Source organism: Coturnix japonica, chromosome Z (genome assembly GCF_001577835.2).
Source record: "Coturnix japonica isolate 7356 chromosome Z, Coturnix japonica 2.1, whole genome shotgun sequence".
Classification (NCBI taxonomy): domain Eukaryota; kingdom Metazoa; phylum Chordata; class Aves; order Galliformes; family Phasianidae; genus Coturnix; species Coturnix japonica.
Window position 1 is genome coordinate 17,879,088 of NC_029547.1, and position 19,221 is coordinate 17,898,308.

The 19,221-nt window shown below is 35.9% G+C and overlaps 1 protein-coding gene across 5 annotated transcripts in view; it reads right to left on the minus strand.

The window, feature by feature from the left end:
* The window catches only part of ARL15 (ADP ribosylation factor like GTPase 15), a 207,240-nt gene that overhangs the window by 91,611 nt on the left and 96,408 nt on the right, over positions 1 to 19,221 (minus strand). The window lies entirely within an intron of this gene.

Genomic DNA, 19,221 nt, shown 5'->3' on the forward strand with positions numbered 1-19,221 from the left:
GTTTAGAGGCTACTTGTTCATTGATACCAAGTGCAGATGAGTTTCAAATCAGAATTCCTTTGGTTCATGGTTCATTTGCAACAATTTTTTCAGATGGATCCGCAGAAGCAAATTAAATGTGTCCATAAGTATTCTGAAGAACTGAGGCCAACTGGTACAAAATGACACATGTCTCGGTTGGTAAACTTCCCTAGTCTGCAAAACAGAGTGGCCTCACAGAAACGGCCTTTGGGGAATGATCTCTGGAACACTGACTACCGAACAGTGTCCAGGAATTAGCTCACTGGTTCTGGCATCAAGTTAATCTGGACATTTTTCTGTAAAACTTTTAGCTTGGACATAGCTAAGGAAACACAAAATGTTTCCAGTTCGGTTTGCATCCACAAAGAGAGAAACTGCAGCACATCAAACCATCTTCAGCTGGTACAGGGGAAATAATGCAATGTGATGTTAATTAAAACCAGGCAAAGTTGGAGAGCAAAGCTGAGGAAGCTATTTTGTTATTGCCATGAAAAGGTAGGTAAGGGATAGCATATTAAAGACTGTTCCTGTGTTGGAGGAAAGGAAGAGAACAATCTACATGTGCAGCCACCATGAGCCATACCCGAAAGAGACAACTGCCATTAGAGTCTGGATAAAAACAATTAATTTTCCATCCATTCAGAGCATAGAGGCACGGAAATGATTCTAACCCTGTATTCATAACCTACATGGTTATCCAACTTAGTACATGACATAAGATGACACGGTTATCCAACTTGAGGACAGTTGTGCCAAAATCCTTACTTACTTACCCTGGCAAACTGGCATTCCAGTCTGCAGTCAGGAACACTAGTGCAAGCTCCTACATCAGATGAAGCCACTGCCACAGTGACTGGTGCATCTCATCTTGTTCCATCACATAAAGTATGCATTTCACAAAACCCTGGTTTTGTGGGACACACTGTAGAATGCTGTTTCAGCCATTGTCTATGGCATTCCTTAAGGTTGTGCTTTCCTCACGTATAATCCAGATTCTGACAAACAGAATGCACACTGGAGTTTCCCAGCCTCAGCATTTTAAAAGATTGTCCACTGTACTAGGAAACCCTATTGATCTATTTTGACTTTTTTTTTTTTTTTTTTGCTATAGGTTATAATATATCTTAAACAAACAGACTTAGTTAACTTACATAAACTCAGGTTAAGCATACTTTGTATCTCTATAAGGCAAATTTCTCCAGTTTTTTAACATGTAGATATCTCTTACAGTGGTATCCTTTCCCTGTGATAACTGCTATAAATTAAAAATAGTGTGGAAAAATGTCAATAAAAGTGTCAATACCTATAATTATTCTACCTTGCCAACCACCTGTTAGTACTAATCAAGATAAAGTTACAATTCCATATAAATTACAATAAAATTGTTTATTGTTACAGTAATTTGGAAAATAAAACACTTATCTTCCATAACTGTAGGATGAATAAACAACTTCTCTGCATTAAAGTTATCTTGATGGAAGCACTGATTTTGTGGCACATTTCCCAGATTAACTATATTTGTAATTCATGTTTTATTACACCTGAAAATTAGGACCAATTCCATAGTGCAGCTAGCAGTTGCATCCTCTTACCCAGCTCCTACCAATGCATGTTGAGAACTTAGGTTCAGAGGCCACTTCTACAAAGCAAAGCAATTTAATAATCTACATCATGACATTATTCTAAACAGATTTCAGAAAAATGTTCTCAAAACATGCTTTCGAAAATCCATTAAAATTGTTCTTACTCCCTAACTCTTCTGGAACAACTTTCTCCTTTGACATCTGCAGTAAATATAAGATCCTGAAGGAAAGGAAAAAAAAAAAAAAAAAGAAAAGAAAAGAAATTCCAAAAGTATCTCTTGTGGCCATCCCTAATTTAACAAAGTCAGTGTATTTCAGTGAAAGAATGCAACAAGCCAGATCAAGACAGCCACTATCAAAAAGTGTTTCACTTCAGCACTGAAAGCCTAATCTTCAGCTGACTAGCACACAGTAATTAGCGCAATAAAAAGAAGACACAGACAGATTAAAAACAAATTCCAATTCAAACCTGACAGCAAGGAACATAGTTTACAGAAAATATTACCTATTGTCTTTCTTCTTTGTATTATAATGATCAAACTTTCACAGCCTTATTATTTATATTTCCTGGAAATATCTAAAACCTTCACATTCATCAAATCATACAAACATTTTCTTTTACAGAATCTATTCAAGACTGAGAGTATTTTAATTTTCATTTTATAATCTTTCCAGTCATTTAACACTTCAAAAACAGATAATGGATTTTTTTTTTACTCTTTTAAACATTTTGTTACCCATTTATCAAACTACTTCTGTGTACTTTCATAGAATGAGGAGATTACATACAGTGAAAAAGAATAAAAACTTGCAGAGGTCTTAGCTTACAATGTACTATTACCTACATCTAGAAGGTCAGACTGATAAAATGCAAATATGATTCACCTACTGTCTGACTTTGTTAGAGACTCATCTAAATACCTATATATAGGTTTATGTCTGACTTTGATAGAGATTCTTCTCAAGTCTTAGGGGAAAGGAAGTCAAGTGCTTTTTTAGTAACAAAAGACTAAAGTCTTTGTTCAAATACTTCTTTTTTTTTTTTTTTTTTAATGTAAAGGCACTGTAAGATTTTAGTTTTTATTTATGCTGAAAAAGCTGATCATGTCTTAAGCATAAAATACGAGTGTCCTTCTTTGGATTTTCTAATGGTTCTGTTGTGCATTGACATACAGGAATAAGGAAACAGAGCTGATGATACAATTCACACAAATTGCAGAGTACCACAACAATAAAAGATCCTATAATAGGAGAACAATTGTATCTTCCTCTTGCTGGGTCACAGGATTCAATTCATCAAGGCTCTGACACTGAGCAAAGCCTCAGCTTTCAACTGTTTCAGATGATCTCTTCAAAGCTTCATTATAAGATTTACTTGCACTAATTAACAGAGATCAGAGTCAATTAGCTATTTGAAGGCAGCCCATCACATCACAAGCCACCTCTGTTTGCACTGATACTGCATGACAGCAAAGAAGGTAGATTAATATAACACAACACTAATTTTCTTCCCTTTATACACACTTCTAGATTTTGGTCATGTCTGTGCAAATATTGTCAAGGTTGTTAAAGTCAGTAAATGCCAAGTAACTCTGAAGCACGTCAAAAACAGTAATTTATTTATTTTTTAAAGCTTTCCTAGCCTTAGTGACAACTTCCAAAAACCACTATTACAAATAATTTTTAAAAACATACCAGTATTCTTTTAACTAAAAATCAAGCTTCCTGTACAGATACTTTTTTACTTCTCCTTCAGAAGGCAATCAAGAGAAGTAAGTAATAAAATAACTGATGTACTCAGATGACAGTTGCCCTGCAAACTCTCTAAGGTGGGCCAGCAATGGTACCAACCTGCTTTTGGACCAGCAAAGAGTTTCGCTTTGCAAACACCTGCAGTGTAAGCGCTAAAGCAGTGTCCATTCATCTGCCAGTTCTATACTTTGCAGAACACCTTTTTCTTTGAATAGAGCACAATCTTTTGTCTTCTATTACAAGCTTAGCAATAAGTAGTAGAAAAGGTCTCTATGTAGTGTATACATAAAGCTAGTGATGTTAAAGAATACGTTTGCTCCATCTTTCAGTTGAGCCAAGACAGGCCTAAACTGTGATCTTAATTCTGCTCCATGACAATGTGGACAATCATAAAATCCTAATTTTCTTATTACTATGTATTTGTGCTAATACATCACCATGACCACAGAATCGTGGAATTGCTCAGGTTGGAAAAGACTTTAAAGATACAAGTAAAGATACAAATCATTTTTCCTGAAGGCAGACATGAGCTGCCTGTGCCTGGACCTCAACCAGCCAGATCTGAGCCATGACTTCAGACCAAGAGAGGAGCACCTGCAGCACTGTGTGGAGTACCAGGACATCCCAGTCTCAGTGCTGCCATAACTCCATGATGACTTCTCTGCCCAGCCTGCCCACATGTGCCTGAAATCTCTGGGAAAAAATAACTGGTTAGGTTACTACAGGAAAGTTTGGAATGCTTTTTGGTTTCTTTTTTTTATCTAATTTTGAAATTATACTAAACCTCATTCTGCATTTTATGAGATACCTTGACTTCTCCTGTAAATGAGATCTGCTGAAATACCAGGAAAACTAGGATGTCACAAAATTAGTCCTTCAAACAGTGAGACTGTGTTCATAGTACTATTACACAGCATCACATGAGTGTGCGTATTAGCCCAAGAGGCATTTGAGAAGCAGTATGTTCATACACAAACAATTCAATTTTTGCCTTCCTGAGTCTGTTCCAGGGCTGGATGACAAAGCTTTTCTCACTAATCCAGAACTAACTGTAGTGTCAATTATGTCTACACCTCTGTCCCTCCTTTTCCCACGAGGAGACTTTTTCATATCAGTGAAGACTTCTGCAACATACAATCAGTGATTAAAGAAGGAAAAAAAAAAAATAAAGGAATGAAAAAGAAATAATGGAAGAAATAGCTCCCAAATTAGTGCTTTACCCCAAATTCGTACAAATCCATTCATGAGCGCTGTTTATTTTTCATCAGTCTCTGAAGAAGGCTTTCAAAAGTAATTTGGGCTTTAAGAAACTCATGACCCACTGGACTTTGAACAGAATTTAAACTCCAAGCGATCACACTGCTTTTAAAGATGGAAGCTCAGCCACAAAGTCATTAATTCATCTCTGTAAAACTTTTCATCTTTTTCATCTGAAAAAGTTTTGAGAGAAAGGCAAATGCAGGAACAGGGACTTGGCAAAAGCTGTCCTTGAAAACAAGGTTAGAGGTATACTAATTGAGACAAATAAAGATGCTAAGAGAAACTGAAAGAAAAAAGATCAAGTCTCAGAAGACGTAGTATTTTACAAAAAGAGAAATATATATATATATTTTACAAAGGTCTATATCCATAGAAGTAAAGTGACCCCCACTTCACCTGTTAAGAATTTTAAAAACGGATTTTATGAATCACCTCTAAACCTGGTCTGGTCCTCTCTTCAGAAAAATGGACTCTCAAAGCTTAGCTTGTCACAGAAGTTTGCAGTCTAGAGGCTACCTCCTGTATATCTGTATCTACACAGCACCATTTAAAGCCATACCCCTCAACCTTTTGCTACATGCTCGTAGAAAAATTTCCTCCCCAGCTTTCTTCTAGTCCCTCTTCACAAAATGATAAGGTCTCCTTGGAACCTCCTGTTCTCCAGGCTACAGAGCCCCAACTCTCTCTCAGCCTGTCCTCCCAGAAGAGGTGCTCCAGCCCCCTGATCATCTTTGCGGCTCTCCTCTGCACCTGCTCCAACAGCTTAATGTCCTTGTGCTGGGGGCCCAGAAGTAAACACAGTACTCCAGGTGGACTCTCACAAGAGCAGAATACAGGGGCAGAATCACCTCCCTATCAACCTTTCATCAACCAACTCCCCCAAATCCTTCTTCACAGAGCTGCTTTCAAGCCGTTCTCCATCCAACCTGTATTTGTGCTTGGGATTACCCTGACCTAGGTGCAGAACCCTTGCACTTCATCTCACTGAACTTCATCAGATTGGCATGGGCCCACCTCTCAAGCCTGTCCAGGTCCCTCTGGATGGCATCCTTTCCCTCTAGCATGTCAGCTGCACCACTCAGCTTGCTGTCATCTGCAAACGTGCTGACGGTGCACTCAATCCCACTCTCCATGTCACTTTCAAAGATGCCAAATAGTATTGGACCCACCTGATACCTGAGGAACACCACTAATCACCAGTCTTTACTTGGACACTGAGCTATTTACTGTAACTCTCTGACTGCCACCATCCAGCCAACTCCTTAACCAGCAAGTGGTCCAGGATCCTGTGCAGGATGGCATCAAACACTTGGCACAAGTGCAGACAGATGATGTCAGCTGCTTTTCTTTTATACACTGACACTGTAACTCCATCATAAAAGGCCACCAAGATTGTCAGGCATGACTTATCCCTGGTGAAGCCATGTTGGATATCACCAATCACCTCATCTTTACTTTCCTTGTGACTCAGTAGGGCCTTCAGAAGAATCTGCTCCATGATTTTACCAGGCATAGAGGTGAGACTGACTGGCCTGTGGTTCCCTGGATCCTCTTTTTTTTCTCTTATTGAAAATGGGGGTTATGTTTCATCTCTTCCAATCAGTGGTAACTTTACCAGACTGCCATGACCGTTCAAATATGATGGATAGCTCCTTGGCAACTGTTTGCTCATAACCAGTGGATAGCTCTCGCTGGGTCCCATGGACTTCTGCACCTTCAGGTTCTTCAGATGGCCTCAAACCTGATCTTCACTTACAGTGAGCAGATCTTCCTTCTCCCAGATCTTTGCTTTCTGCAGCTTGGGCTGTGCAGCTAGAAGCTCTGCTGGTAAAGTTTCCATGTATTTCCATGGAAACTACTACAGATACAAAGAGCACAATAACACCATTTGACAGAGAAAATTCTCAGCTACAAAACAATATTTTTCAACATAGTCAACTTCATTAACTCTGCATTTTCATCAGCAGTGAACAAGAGCCCCTATACCATGCCCATAAAAATCTGCACCCACAGAAGCGATCCACTGCCTCTGTCACCACTGCTGTAATGCACACCCACCACCTCACTGTGTTCATATCCATTGGTTTGGGCTCCATGAAGTCATCTTGCACACTGTCTCGCTCTCTCCTCATGCCTACAAAAGTGCTGAGAATGCCAAAGTGCTGAGAATGTCAGAAACCAGCCCAACACATGCATACCTTTGTACAGGCTGGGCTCCCCAGCCATGGAAGCACATCACTGACTGGCAGAGAAGACTTCAAAATGTTTCTGTTTCCAAGGCTTTGAAACTTTCCTGGATAGCAAACAGCTGGCTTTGTTTTTTGTTTTTTTGGGTGTTTTTTTGTCCTGTATTTTCTATTTTAATTAAGCTAAATGCTAAGATATTTAAGCATATTTTATCCTATTTAATGGAAGTAACCATGCTGCCAGTTATCAGTTACAAAACCAGACCAATTCTCAGTTGTTTACTACCTTTCAGTAGTATTTGCTTCACAGTCCACTTCTACTTTTCACAATTATACAGCTGAAGCATTACATACATATGCTTTTTACAATACTGAAGATTACACTCAGTTTGCAAAGTTTTTTTAAATAAATCTGAAGAATGTGTGTAACACTTTCTAACACACTTTTTACCCAGCACCTCAGGGGCATGCTGTCTGCAACTCAGAAACAACTGAGGCAGTCTACTGCCTGCCTTGACAAACTAGGTCCCTGTAAATCAGTCATAGCAGCACTGTAACAGGTTCTCATACAAGGAGACAGTCAGAATAAAAGAGTCGTGATAACGAGTCAGATTTCTATTTAGAATAGTGATACTACACTGGTGATGATGCTGACCTTTGCTTAACACAGATAACTTGTGAAAAACAGTGAGATCTGAATATGATTAAAAGGATGAAGAAGATAAGAAAAATAATATGAGCCCAGAGAAAGAATCACAGGATCAGAAACACCTCCAGAAAATCCTGTCTATCTTCTGTCACACACAAAACAAAAAATGGCTTAATGTTAAACAATCATTATTGGAGTGAAAATAGAAATTTTCCCATCAACAGTTGAGTTTCCCATGGCTTTTAAAAAACCTTACAAAACAATACAAATAACTCATTACCATTTCCACCCCTCAGGAAAACAAAAACAAAAATACATCACTAAGCTCTTTCTTGATAGCATAAGGTGATATCGTTTGGTTGAATGTAACATTATCTGAAAATAATAAGGAAATTAGGATAGTTAAGTCCACTGTAAGCAATACAAATTGCAAATAAAGTGAAAAAATACAAGATTGATTATCCAAGTTAAATGAGGTCTGGGATTTCTCTGATGACTTCTGAGCTATCCCCTCCTTAGTGACCTCTCCCTCACTCTGAATGGAAAGAAGAGAAGATGAAAAGCAAGATGAATCACAGAACTAGACTGAAGTGATTCTGCCCCTAACGTTTTTGGCTCAACTACACAACCCTGCACTGCAACCTATTAAATGCTTAGCCTATATTCAAGAAAGAGGCATGATCACAGGATTTCTTCTCAGTGTTATTTTCTGCCCGTCCAATTAAAGCATTTCAGCCACTTTCCGCCATGACTCAAATAAGATGCTTTCAGAAAAGCAGACATTTTTTAGCAACACGATGGAGGGTGTTGCTGTTAAAGGTGGTTGAATTCCCCATATTAAATCCCAGATTTCCTTGTGAAAGTTTCCTAAGACCAGTATAAAGACCAGACCTGAAGAGCAGTATGAATGTGTATCTTGAAGTGAGACAATTCTTTCTTTATAAAAGCACAAATCTTTTCAGTGCATAAAAATCCATGCTGGCCATAGTAAGTTTAGTTCTCCACTATAATCTCTACCTCCTTTACCCCTAGGTACAGGATGGCAGATTTTTCATACACTGCTATCTTCACATATTTTCATCCTTCAGCCACTTTTTCACTTCTCTAGAAGGATGCTATTATCCAAGCACCTATCTACGTTCTTTTCTCTACAATCTAATGTGCAATATTTTACAAGCTGTATATTGATAGAGAAATACTGTATATGTGTGCCGTTACATACACTATGTAGAGAAAAGAAGAAAAGGATACTGAGTGTGTTCTTTACATTTAATTGTGTTTTATGTTTCTCATGATGAAGAACAGGACCAGTGAAGTCAATACACACTGTAAAGGCCTGTTTAAAAACTACTCACCTCATGATCTAAACTACTTGCAATAACAGATTATCTGATTAAAGGCTCCTCTAACATAAGTAGATAAATTTATCATGCCTACAGGCATAAATGAGCGCGCATCTGCAAACTTACAATAATGTTTATCTATCGTTCTCTTTTGCAGCTCAACAACATACACTAAAGAAGCATTTTAATAAATTCATCTGCTTTTTGTACTTCAGGGGAGGGGGAGAGAAAAGGAGAAAATGCAGACATCTCCAGTTTTCACGTAAGCCAACAATTTAAAAGGGGTCTATTACAGTACACTTGGCTCCTTACGGAACTACTCAAGAACCTGTCATATGGCATGCCAAGTTCTTTTAAACTCTCTGAACAGGTTTATTATTACTACTCTACAAAGTCTGCAACAAGTCTTGGCAAACCTTCTACTCAACATGAGGAACACTAGACCAGATGTGTTTAGAATCCAAAAGAGCAAAGTTGCCATTTTCCATTTACAAGTCACCTTTAATCTTTTCAACTAACCTTTAAAATTGTAGTTAGTCCAGGGTCCTGTCTACTTTAGCAAGATAGATAGATGGAAATGTAATGAGAGTGTTCAGTTGTCAGAATAGCTCTTCTTTGGCCAAACCACTTTTCTACTACGTTAATTAGTCTTTTGGTAAATGTAATAGGAGACAAACTGAAATAACTAAATGCTTCTGAGTAGAAAAAGTACAGTGTATTTCAGTCAATATTCACAGCACCATCATCAGTGGGATGTACATAAACATGTATGCAAACATCCAGGCTAATTTTGAATAGTCTTTCCTTTCCCATCCCCCTTCCCATCTGCCTACAAGAAAACATCTGGAATGACAAAACTACAATGTTAGAATTGGCCAAGATGTCACTGATAGTGATGAAATGATCACTTAGAAAGTTTCTAATTTTCAAAAGGTCATATGACACAACATTGTAGTAATATTTACTAAACTCTGTACTTTTTAAAAGTTTCCGGCTTTCAGAACTGTGGTGAAAACAGCTTAGGAAAGAAAATTAAAAACCAAGTTTCTGGAGCATAATACTGTGGCAAACAATGACAGCCCTAACAAACTCAGGCTGCAAGTAATCAGGATATGAAAGGTTTTTCATAAATAGCCATGATATCTTAATGGCTTGTGGAGTCTTCAAGCTTCTCAGAGGTTTATAAAATCAGCTTAGACTTGAGTAATGAAAAATACTACAGCATTTCACAAAGTATAAGCAACAATATATCTTAAAATGTACATAGTATTTTACTAAAAAGAAAAAAAATGTGTTTTCTCATCTGAAATTCTTACAAAGATACTGTTCTCTACGTAAATCAACAGATCCAATAACCTGAAATTCTCCTTAGTAAATTACTGAAAACCAGAGGTAGGGTACTCTGCTTAAGGAAGGTTAATTAAAGAATGAATAAATCCCTGGAATACATTGTCTGAAGGAATATAATAAATTACAATGAGATTTGTTGGATTTTTTTTTTTTTGTACCTTTTCTTTTGTGACTTTTTGTTCTTGTTTTTTAAAGTAAGGGGGGAAAAAAATCACACCCACCATTTCACTAATAACTAAAGAAAGGCAAAACACCTTACCAATGAGAAGAAAAAAAAAAGGTGCTCAAAATTCTGAGACCATCACAGAACTTCCAAATCTCAAAGTTTTCAACAACATGTATTTACATTATTCAAGCAAATTTACATTACCAGGAATAAGTGTGGAAGTAATTTTGGGTCTCCTGAGGTGGGCAGCATATTATCCATGGGGAAAATTTTTGTCTATGGAACACTGAGATTCCATGTTTGTTCTCACATGCAAGATACATGCATGCACACTTGAAGGAAGTCTTCAGAATACGTACTTCCTCATGTTTTCCATGCTACTATTTTTCATTAGACAAATAATAAGTAACTTTTAAAAAATAAATAAATAAAAATAAAGAAGAAATGAAAGAGAGAAAGAAAGAAAAAAAGAAAGAAAGAGAGAAAGAGAGAAAAAAAGAGAGAAAGAGGAAAGAAAGAAAGAAAGAAAGAAAGAAAGAAAGAAAGAAAGAAAGAAAGAAAGAAAGAAAGAAAGAAAGAAAGAAAGAAAGAAAAAAAAAGAAAGGAGAGAAAGATGGAGAGAAGAGAGAAAGAGAGAAAGAGAGAAAGAAAAGAAAGAAAAAAGAAAAAGAAGAAAGAAAGAAAGAAAAAAGAAAGAAAGAAAGAAAGAAGGAAAGAAAGAAAGAAGGAAAGAAAGAAAGAAAGAAAGAAAAAACGAGGAAAAAAACAAGAATTGTATATTTTAGGAACAAGCTTATAATAATCATTTCCCAGAAGCAGCTAAGATAACACAGAATCACAGAACTTAGATTTTGGGTTTGTTTTTTCTTTTATTCTGTTTTGTTTTCTTTTGTTTTTGTTTTTCTTTTTAACAGATAGAGATCCCAGAATAGCAGCAGCAGCATGGTTTGACAAACACAGAAGCTCAAGCAGCACGGATGAGTGTTCATCCATGATTGATGAGCATTTTTAACCTAAGACCCTAGCAATTCCAGATACTTCAGCAACACAACTCAATTTCCTGAAGAAACCTCCCAAACTTCCTATTTACTGACAGGATTTGTGCAAGTATGCTCTGAGAGCATATCCACACAATCTCAGCAACAATGGATTCTAATAGGACTTCAGCATGGTATGTTTGCCACATAACTGTGTCTCCCACGGTAACCTAATTTCAGTGAGTTATGTAGGTGTTCTATGTTTTCCATTTACAAACAAAAATTGCTCAAATCTAAATGACCTGATGGAAGTAGGTATAATACAGTTGGTACTCTCAACAGATTATGTACACCTATTCTCAGCTCAACGACAAAGATCAGCAGTTGGAGAGGTCATGACTGAGACCTCCCAGGATGATGAAGAAGAGCTGCTAATCATGCCACATGTTATGCAACTGTTGGGGGGAGTTCAAAAACGAATGCAGATTGCTACAAAGGCCTATGTACAACAGATAGATATCTATATAACTGTAGGGATAAATACTTACCTGTATGCACAGGAACATCAGACAGAGCCAGACACCCTTTTCCTCGGGGGAAATTCAGAGCCATGAGACACTACGTGAGTTTTGGTCTACATGACCACCCCACTCCCTTCTATATACCTCAGAGATCGATGAAAGTCAGATTATCCATGTTAGTATTCTGATAACATTATGTCAATGCGGTGAAAGGATAAGCATATAGGAAACAAAAGCAATATTTGCATGGATCTGTGCTTCCTTTGAAAAACAAAAAAACAAACAAAATTCAGTGACAACAAGCTCCCTGGACAGAAGACTTCTTTTACACAAAATTTTTTTCATTCAGGTCACACAGTAATACCAACAAATAATTAATTTTCTGATGGCAGTTGAAGAACAAACACCCAGTGCATAACATATTGAAAAACAAAGCTATTTCTCCTAAGATGTGAAGAAATATTCCATATGACACACATGTCCTCCTATAACTCTTTGTGAACTTAAAGCCAGGACATGTTTGGTTACTGCTTGTCAAGTTAAGTTCAATTTCTCCTTTCAACAAGCAGCTCATACACAAAATATCCTTATTAATTAATGTTATTATTCCATAGCAACTTCCTTTACATTGTCACAACAAAGATCTGTCCCATTCTAATGAGATTACGTAAAATAAGCATCCTCCTTAGTTATATAACACCACCTAAAATGGTCTTTACATAAGATTCTCTTACAAAGCTTTTTTTTCCTAAATACATGTTGTTGTTGTTGTTGTTTTTTAATTAAAATCTGAAACTGATTTCTTCAGTTTGTAGCACAGTATTCCTGCTCTTTAACTTCATGAAGAACTTATTAGCATTATTTTAAAAAAGAAGTTGATAAAGAACACTTAACTGTTTAACAATACTCAGCAGACAGTTGATTATAGAAGGACATGTCAGTGCACATATGGCAGGCGGATAAATTATGCACATCTGGATTACTTTTGGCAAGAAACACAGCTAAGTGTCTAAAGCCAAGTTTAGCAATCTGTCACTATCAATATGTGCATTTATTTAAAAGACGTCAAGGATTCAAAGTCATATTTTCTATTTCTTCATAAATGTTCCAGTGCTTCATGAGACGGCAAAGCAGGTGACAAAACACATTGCTTAAATTGCCACAGGCTGTATAAACAGGGATAATTTTGAACTCACCATGCATATAAGAACAGCCAAATTTTCAAGTCAACTCTATTCTTTATTGGTTTATAGTAAAATCTAGTATACCAACCAGGCCAGACCAGAAACTTAACTGAAAGTTGTTTAAATAATGTGGCAAGTTCCAAGATTATTTTTTTAATGTAATTATTAGAAATGATGCAGCTATAAGTTAATTTGCAACTGTAACTGGTTTTTTTAGCAATAGTTTAGTGAGAAATGCCACCTTGTATCTTACTTTTTAGTCAAAGTAAAAAGACAAACTGATGTCTTTTGCATTTTATGCAGAACAAGCATAAAACTGAAAATTGATAACTCCTAGTTATTCTGAATTTAAATCTAATGCAAGTTTAAAACAACATACAAACTCAATAGATAAGATTAATATGCCACTGGCATTAACTTTTTTCTTACACAAAATTAAATCAGGTGATGAAAAAGCCAGAGCTATTTTTTTAAAACAACTGCAAGTACAACCAAAAGGCCTTTGTAAATATACAAGTATTAAAAAAAAAGTACATTAAACATTAGATTTTGTGACAAAAGGTCTGTTTGCTTACGTAGACATTAAAATCATTCTACTCACACTGAAAACAGAGGGTAATAGGGAAAGTAGGAGGACAAAATTAACATTGTCAGTAATTTAATAATATGTACACAAAACTAATTTGTTGGAATTTCAAGACTGCCCATTGCTTACAAGAAGGTGAAAACCCCTTTGGCTGATGATGCTAGATTTTTACTATAGGAAATTGCATTCAGGTTTAGCTGAATGATCATACTACAGTCATTCACACTCCTCTTGTGATTTATATTTCCGAGGAGAACAAAACATCATTCTCTCATTCTGTTGCATTTATACTGGCTAGATGAAAAGAGATGTAACATCACGCCTGTGTAAGTAAATTCTTGACTTCATTAAAAAGAAGTATTTTGTTGTATATTTTTAATGCAACAGACAGTAACTCCTTCTTCTGTCCTTATACTTGTATGTGAATTTGTAAACTATAGAAAGGTTTTGATTTAATGTTGCAGTAGGTCCTTAGATATATACATAAGAAACGGAAGTTACTTGAAATGGATTATTGTACTTTTATGCCAGGTACTTAAACCAAGTTACTTTAATATTTGTTGTACTGAAAGTAAACAGTTTTGGAATACAACTCTGAATGTAGCCCCCTTGGAATGCATTCTACAAAAGCAATCACCACTTAGATTTTATTTCACACACACACAATTTAAAAAAAAAAAAAACAAAAAACAAAAAAAAAACAAAAAAAACACCATAATATGTGCTATATTTTAAAATAATTCACTATCTTATTGAACACTAAATCTGAAACTAAGAGTAAGTTTTAATGCAGCAAATCAAACAGAAGAAAAAGAAGCTGAAAGCAAGCAAGGAGATAGCAGAATCATTTCCCTATCTCAATAGGCAATCTCTTCTCATTTAGAGGAAAAAAGTATTGCCCTGCAGCAGTCAGGAAAACAGAAGACATACAGGACCAAACACACTAGGCTAAAGGAATTCTTGGGAGCCTTCTTTACATGTTCACTTAAGCTAGCTTTTTTGTTTGGTCCTACTATTTTCCTGCTGGCTCACTTCTTAGAGGATCACTCTGTACATTTCTCTCAATTAATAATTTACGTCTATCTCCAGAACCCCTGTGATTTTCACTCTTCTTCACAAGTCCTCAAAGTACACATACAAATTTTTGTACTACTGTTTCCACTAAAGAAAGAAGTACTTGACAAATTCTCCTGAAAGACATATACACAAAAATATCTTAAGCAGATCATTAACTGACCTAAAAAAATATATCTCTTAAAAATCAGAAGTGGAAAAGGTTGCTTACCAGCTCAAAATTCTGCACTGGAAAGGCTAAACAGCAAGTTTAGTAGTGTTACAGGCTAGGTATAATAAAAATCAACAACACAGCATAGTCTTATCAGTTGCTTTACATTAACTCTGTTTCAGAGCTAAGATGAATAGACTGGGAACTTAAGAACTGCACCTGTACTATATTTCAAGTTAAAACCTTTTCAGTAGATTCCAAATAGCCTACACTGTGTAAGCAGTTACTTTTCTACTATGTAAAATACATTCAGGCTCAATTCCCTTCACGCTGGCGTCTAAATACATTTTAAAGTCTTGAACATCAAACTCTCCACCAGCAGAGGGGGACCTCCATTGTGATTTCTTTCAACCCGCCAGAAAGAATTTCAAACCCATTAGTTAACTTCAATGCATTACTCTTAAAAACTTTGTAAGCGGGACTAATAATTTTATTTCTCACAGAGATTCAAGATGGAAAATTTAAATTGGTTGACTGTCCATTTCATTTTGTTCATACCAAGATCACATGAAGAGACAGAAATCCTAAAGCTACTTCTAAAATTCAAAATATACCACAACAATTGCACATTAAGGGAACTGTATGTGCATAGATTTTTCTTCACCATTGTGACCACCTACTAGCTTATACAGCTCATTCCACCATCACAATCTTTGGAATTTTATTTTTCTACCACAGAAATCATCATTTTTCCTCCAGGTAGGCTTGCTAGATATACATTGTCAACTACAGACCTAGAGTATTTACAAGACATTTCTCCATCGACAGAAGGTGAACAGCAGAAACAAATCCAGCTGTAGACTTGTGCTGAAAGTCCGCATCAAAGACAAGATATAAAATCATAAAATCGTATTTTTTAACACCTAAATAATTGTAATGGCTTCTTCCACTGTAGATGCCATTCAATTTTATTCTTAAAATCTGAAGGTTCACCTTGAATTATGTATTGTCAAATGAAGAAAGTGACAGTAAGTTCTTAACATGAAAAATTATTATATTATGGTATATTAATTGACATAAACTTCTTTCTGCAGACAGCACTTGAAAAATTAAGACAGTGCACTTCAGTAATTGTGCAGGATGGTAACGATGTCAGAACCTTTATGTAGAGAAGCATGTTTTAAATACAAAGGCTTCCTCATTTACTTTTTAAGATATCATCCACAATAGGTGCTCTAGATCACTGTTTATCATAAAACAGCAGGAGCAGAAACATGAACTTAATTTAACTAACGAAAATACCTTAAACAGGTTAACAGGTTCTTCCTTTTTTTTTTTTTTCTTTTTTTTTTTCTTTTTCTTTTTAAACAGCTGCACTTAGAAACATTCTTAAAACACATCCCAAGTGAAGCTTACTATTCTGAGATGAACATTTTAACTGGTAAAATGCTTTTCTCAATGCAAGCTGAGTGCCACAAAAACAAACAAACAAAAAAATTAACCAAACCTCTTTCTAACTTTGCCAAAATATAATCAGTGCTTAACTGAGCCACTACATTGTGCTCAGACAAAACTTTGCTCATAAATTCCTTTTCAGAGACCAAAATGAATGACAATGGGAAAGAAGGTTTCTATGGTAGGGCTGCCCTGATAAAGCTTTCAATAACCTTGTCAGCTCCCAGGGGCTTTAATTTGCTTCTGTGGTGGCCTTTGTTTTTATTTTTAAAGAATTCAGTAACTACATGACACACACATACCTATTCATTTATTTTTTATTTTTATTTTAGTACTCTTGGGTGAAAGTTTAGTTGCTCTCAGACAAGGCATTTGTGAGCGGCACTGATCACTGGAAGGGATTTGCAAGGACCACAGGCAGGTGAGGCTCTGGGAATGTGACAAATACAGAATAGCGACAATTTAAATTCTTCTGGGGAGGCAGGCAAGCAAGCACAACTCATTTGCCACTTTTTAGTATGCTACTTCCCAACTCAGAGCTGGATGTCATCGGCTGGCAAGCCTTGTCTCCAAAAACTCCTGTAGCTGCAGAACAAGCTTCACAGAGATAAAAAAAAAGGGAAAGGAATTTTCTTTAGTTTGCCCTTTTCATCTTTTCTCCCTTGTTGTTTGTCTGTTAAATTTAGGATGAAATTCTTGGGTCTGCAAAGACAAGCAGCAGATTATCACGGCACAACGAAAACAAACCTTGTCTTTTCTAACAATAGCCTTCCAGCCTCAGAGTGCAAGAAACATGTGGCTTGGCCCTTCCAAGACGAAATGTTAGATGTTGTGTGTAAATAGTAACACTTCCCTACTACTATGAAAAATAAAAAAGTTTATATGGCCCTAAAATGTTGTACCATAGAACAGTAAATGCTTGCAGGATCCAAAACTTGGCTGCAGCACAGAGTTTAAAGTAGTACAGTACTACTGTTGGGCAGTTTCTGGTATGGATCCATGAGTACCATGAAAAATTATGAGAACTAAAAACCGTTTCAGAAATTACACCCAGTACCTCAAAGCTCCTCAACGGGAACAGTATGATGGTGGTATACATAACTCTTCTCCTGCGGGTACAGCACATGCTCTACTAAAAGTGTAGACACGGAGTAAGCCAATTTAAAAATCAGAGAGGATTAAAATAACCAATTTAATACGTTTTTTTGAAAGACAACTACTTCTGATAGCCAAATAGTAGTAGTTTGCTGAATACAGATGGACTTCAATTTTCCTGTTATCACCAGAAATTAAGACTGTCAGAGCATTTTAAAGTCAGAAAATGATAAGCATTATAATGATGACTAACTACTCGCATCCATCCCAGCAACTGCCTCCAAATACTGCACAGAGCAGCTATCTAGGCAAAGAGTGTGGATGCAACAGAGTGCAGTTTGATAGAGGTTGTGAGACTGATGGTCCTACTAATGTCTGTCTCTGTCAAAGAGAAAGAGCAGCTGTCCAGAGCGCGGTCAGCTGAAAAAAGCTAAATTTGTGGAATCCTGTGGTGTTTTGCAGGATTTCTGGCAGAGTTTTCCTGCATTTCTATAGAACTACATTGGTTTCTTGCTGAGTCTTTTGTGGAGCTCAAGCTGCAAATTCCTTTAATAGGTACAGGATTGACACACTTTTCTGCTAGTAGTACTTTATAGCAAGCTTCACAAAACTCCCATAAATGTGACTCCTGAAGCGTCATTAATCTAAATTAAGGAAGAAGTAACTGATGAAGCAACAATTAAGGTAAAGTAAAAAAAAAAGAAAAAAAAATAGTGAATCAGATTTAAGTTTTCTTTTTCATCTCTGGAAAAATGAGGAATTTTATCAAATTTTGCAAACAATTCCACTATGCAAGCTAGCTTAGAACACTTTTAACATTAAGTACTATCAGCACTTAATATTCTGAATATTTATTAACAAACATCCTGAATATTAACAAACAGCAGCTATAATCTGATATATTCTGAGTTATAAGAACCTTTTTACTTAGGAATGAATATTCCATTATGATGATACAGCCATGCAAAAAATAATATAAATAAAATAAAATAAAAACAACTGAAATTAGCTAAACTGTGAAGAACTTCAAGCCTGTAAAACAGAGAAAATTACAATCTTCAACAGATATACCAAGAAAATAATCAGTTCAATATGGACTTTAGAAAATGTGTAAAGACTGTTATGGTAGGAACAGTATTTCTGCACCATTCAACACAATAAGTGTATAAACAAGAAAGTTTTCAAAACAAAATGTCATAAATTTTAAGTATACAAAGTAGTATGTTACCTTGGCATCCTAGTACAAACATTTTGTGGACTTAAATTTTTGTATTACAGAATGCTCATATCTCATCACTCAGATACAGGGAAAAAGTAATCACACAAAGAGAGTGTTAAGTCACCATGAATCTAAAAACCACACAAACCTCAGAAAGACAGCTATTCTTGATCAGACACCCGTAGAAATAAGACAGCAAAACTTGCCCTACTTATTTGCATGGATAAAGGATGCAGAGTAATTTTGAATTTTAATATATTTACTATTATTATTATTTTAAAAACATTTTATTTACTGTATATAATCTTTGTATGAGGTTATTTTGGTATGCCATTTCAGAATAGAATAGGAGAGAATCCAAACTGAAATCAAGCAAATTTTGAAGGATCAGCAAAAAAAAAAAAAAAAAAGATATCAGTCATAGTAAAAGCACTTCTTTAATATAACTTGCAGCTACTGCTTTGAAAGAAGTTACAATTTGAGAGCTCATGCCAGTTAGTCACTGTATTTCAAAAACAAATAGAAAATTACAAGCTAATTAATCATTAGATCTTAATTCAAAAATCAAAATTATTTTTCAGTCACACTAGGCTAATTATGTCCATGGACAGCTTTGGAACATCTTTTTGTACTTGACATAATTTACTCA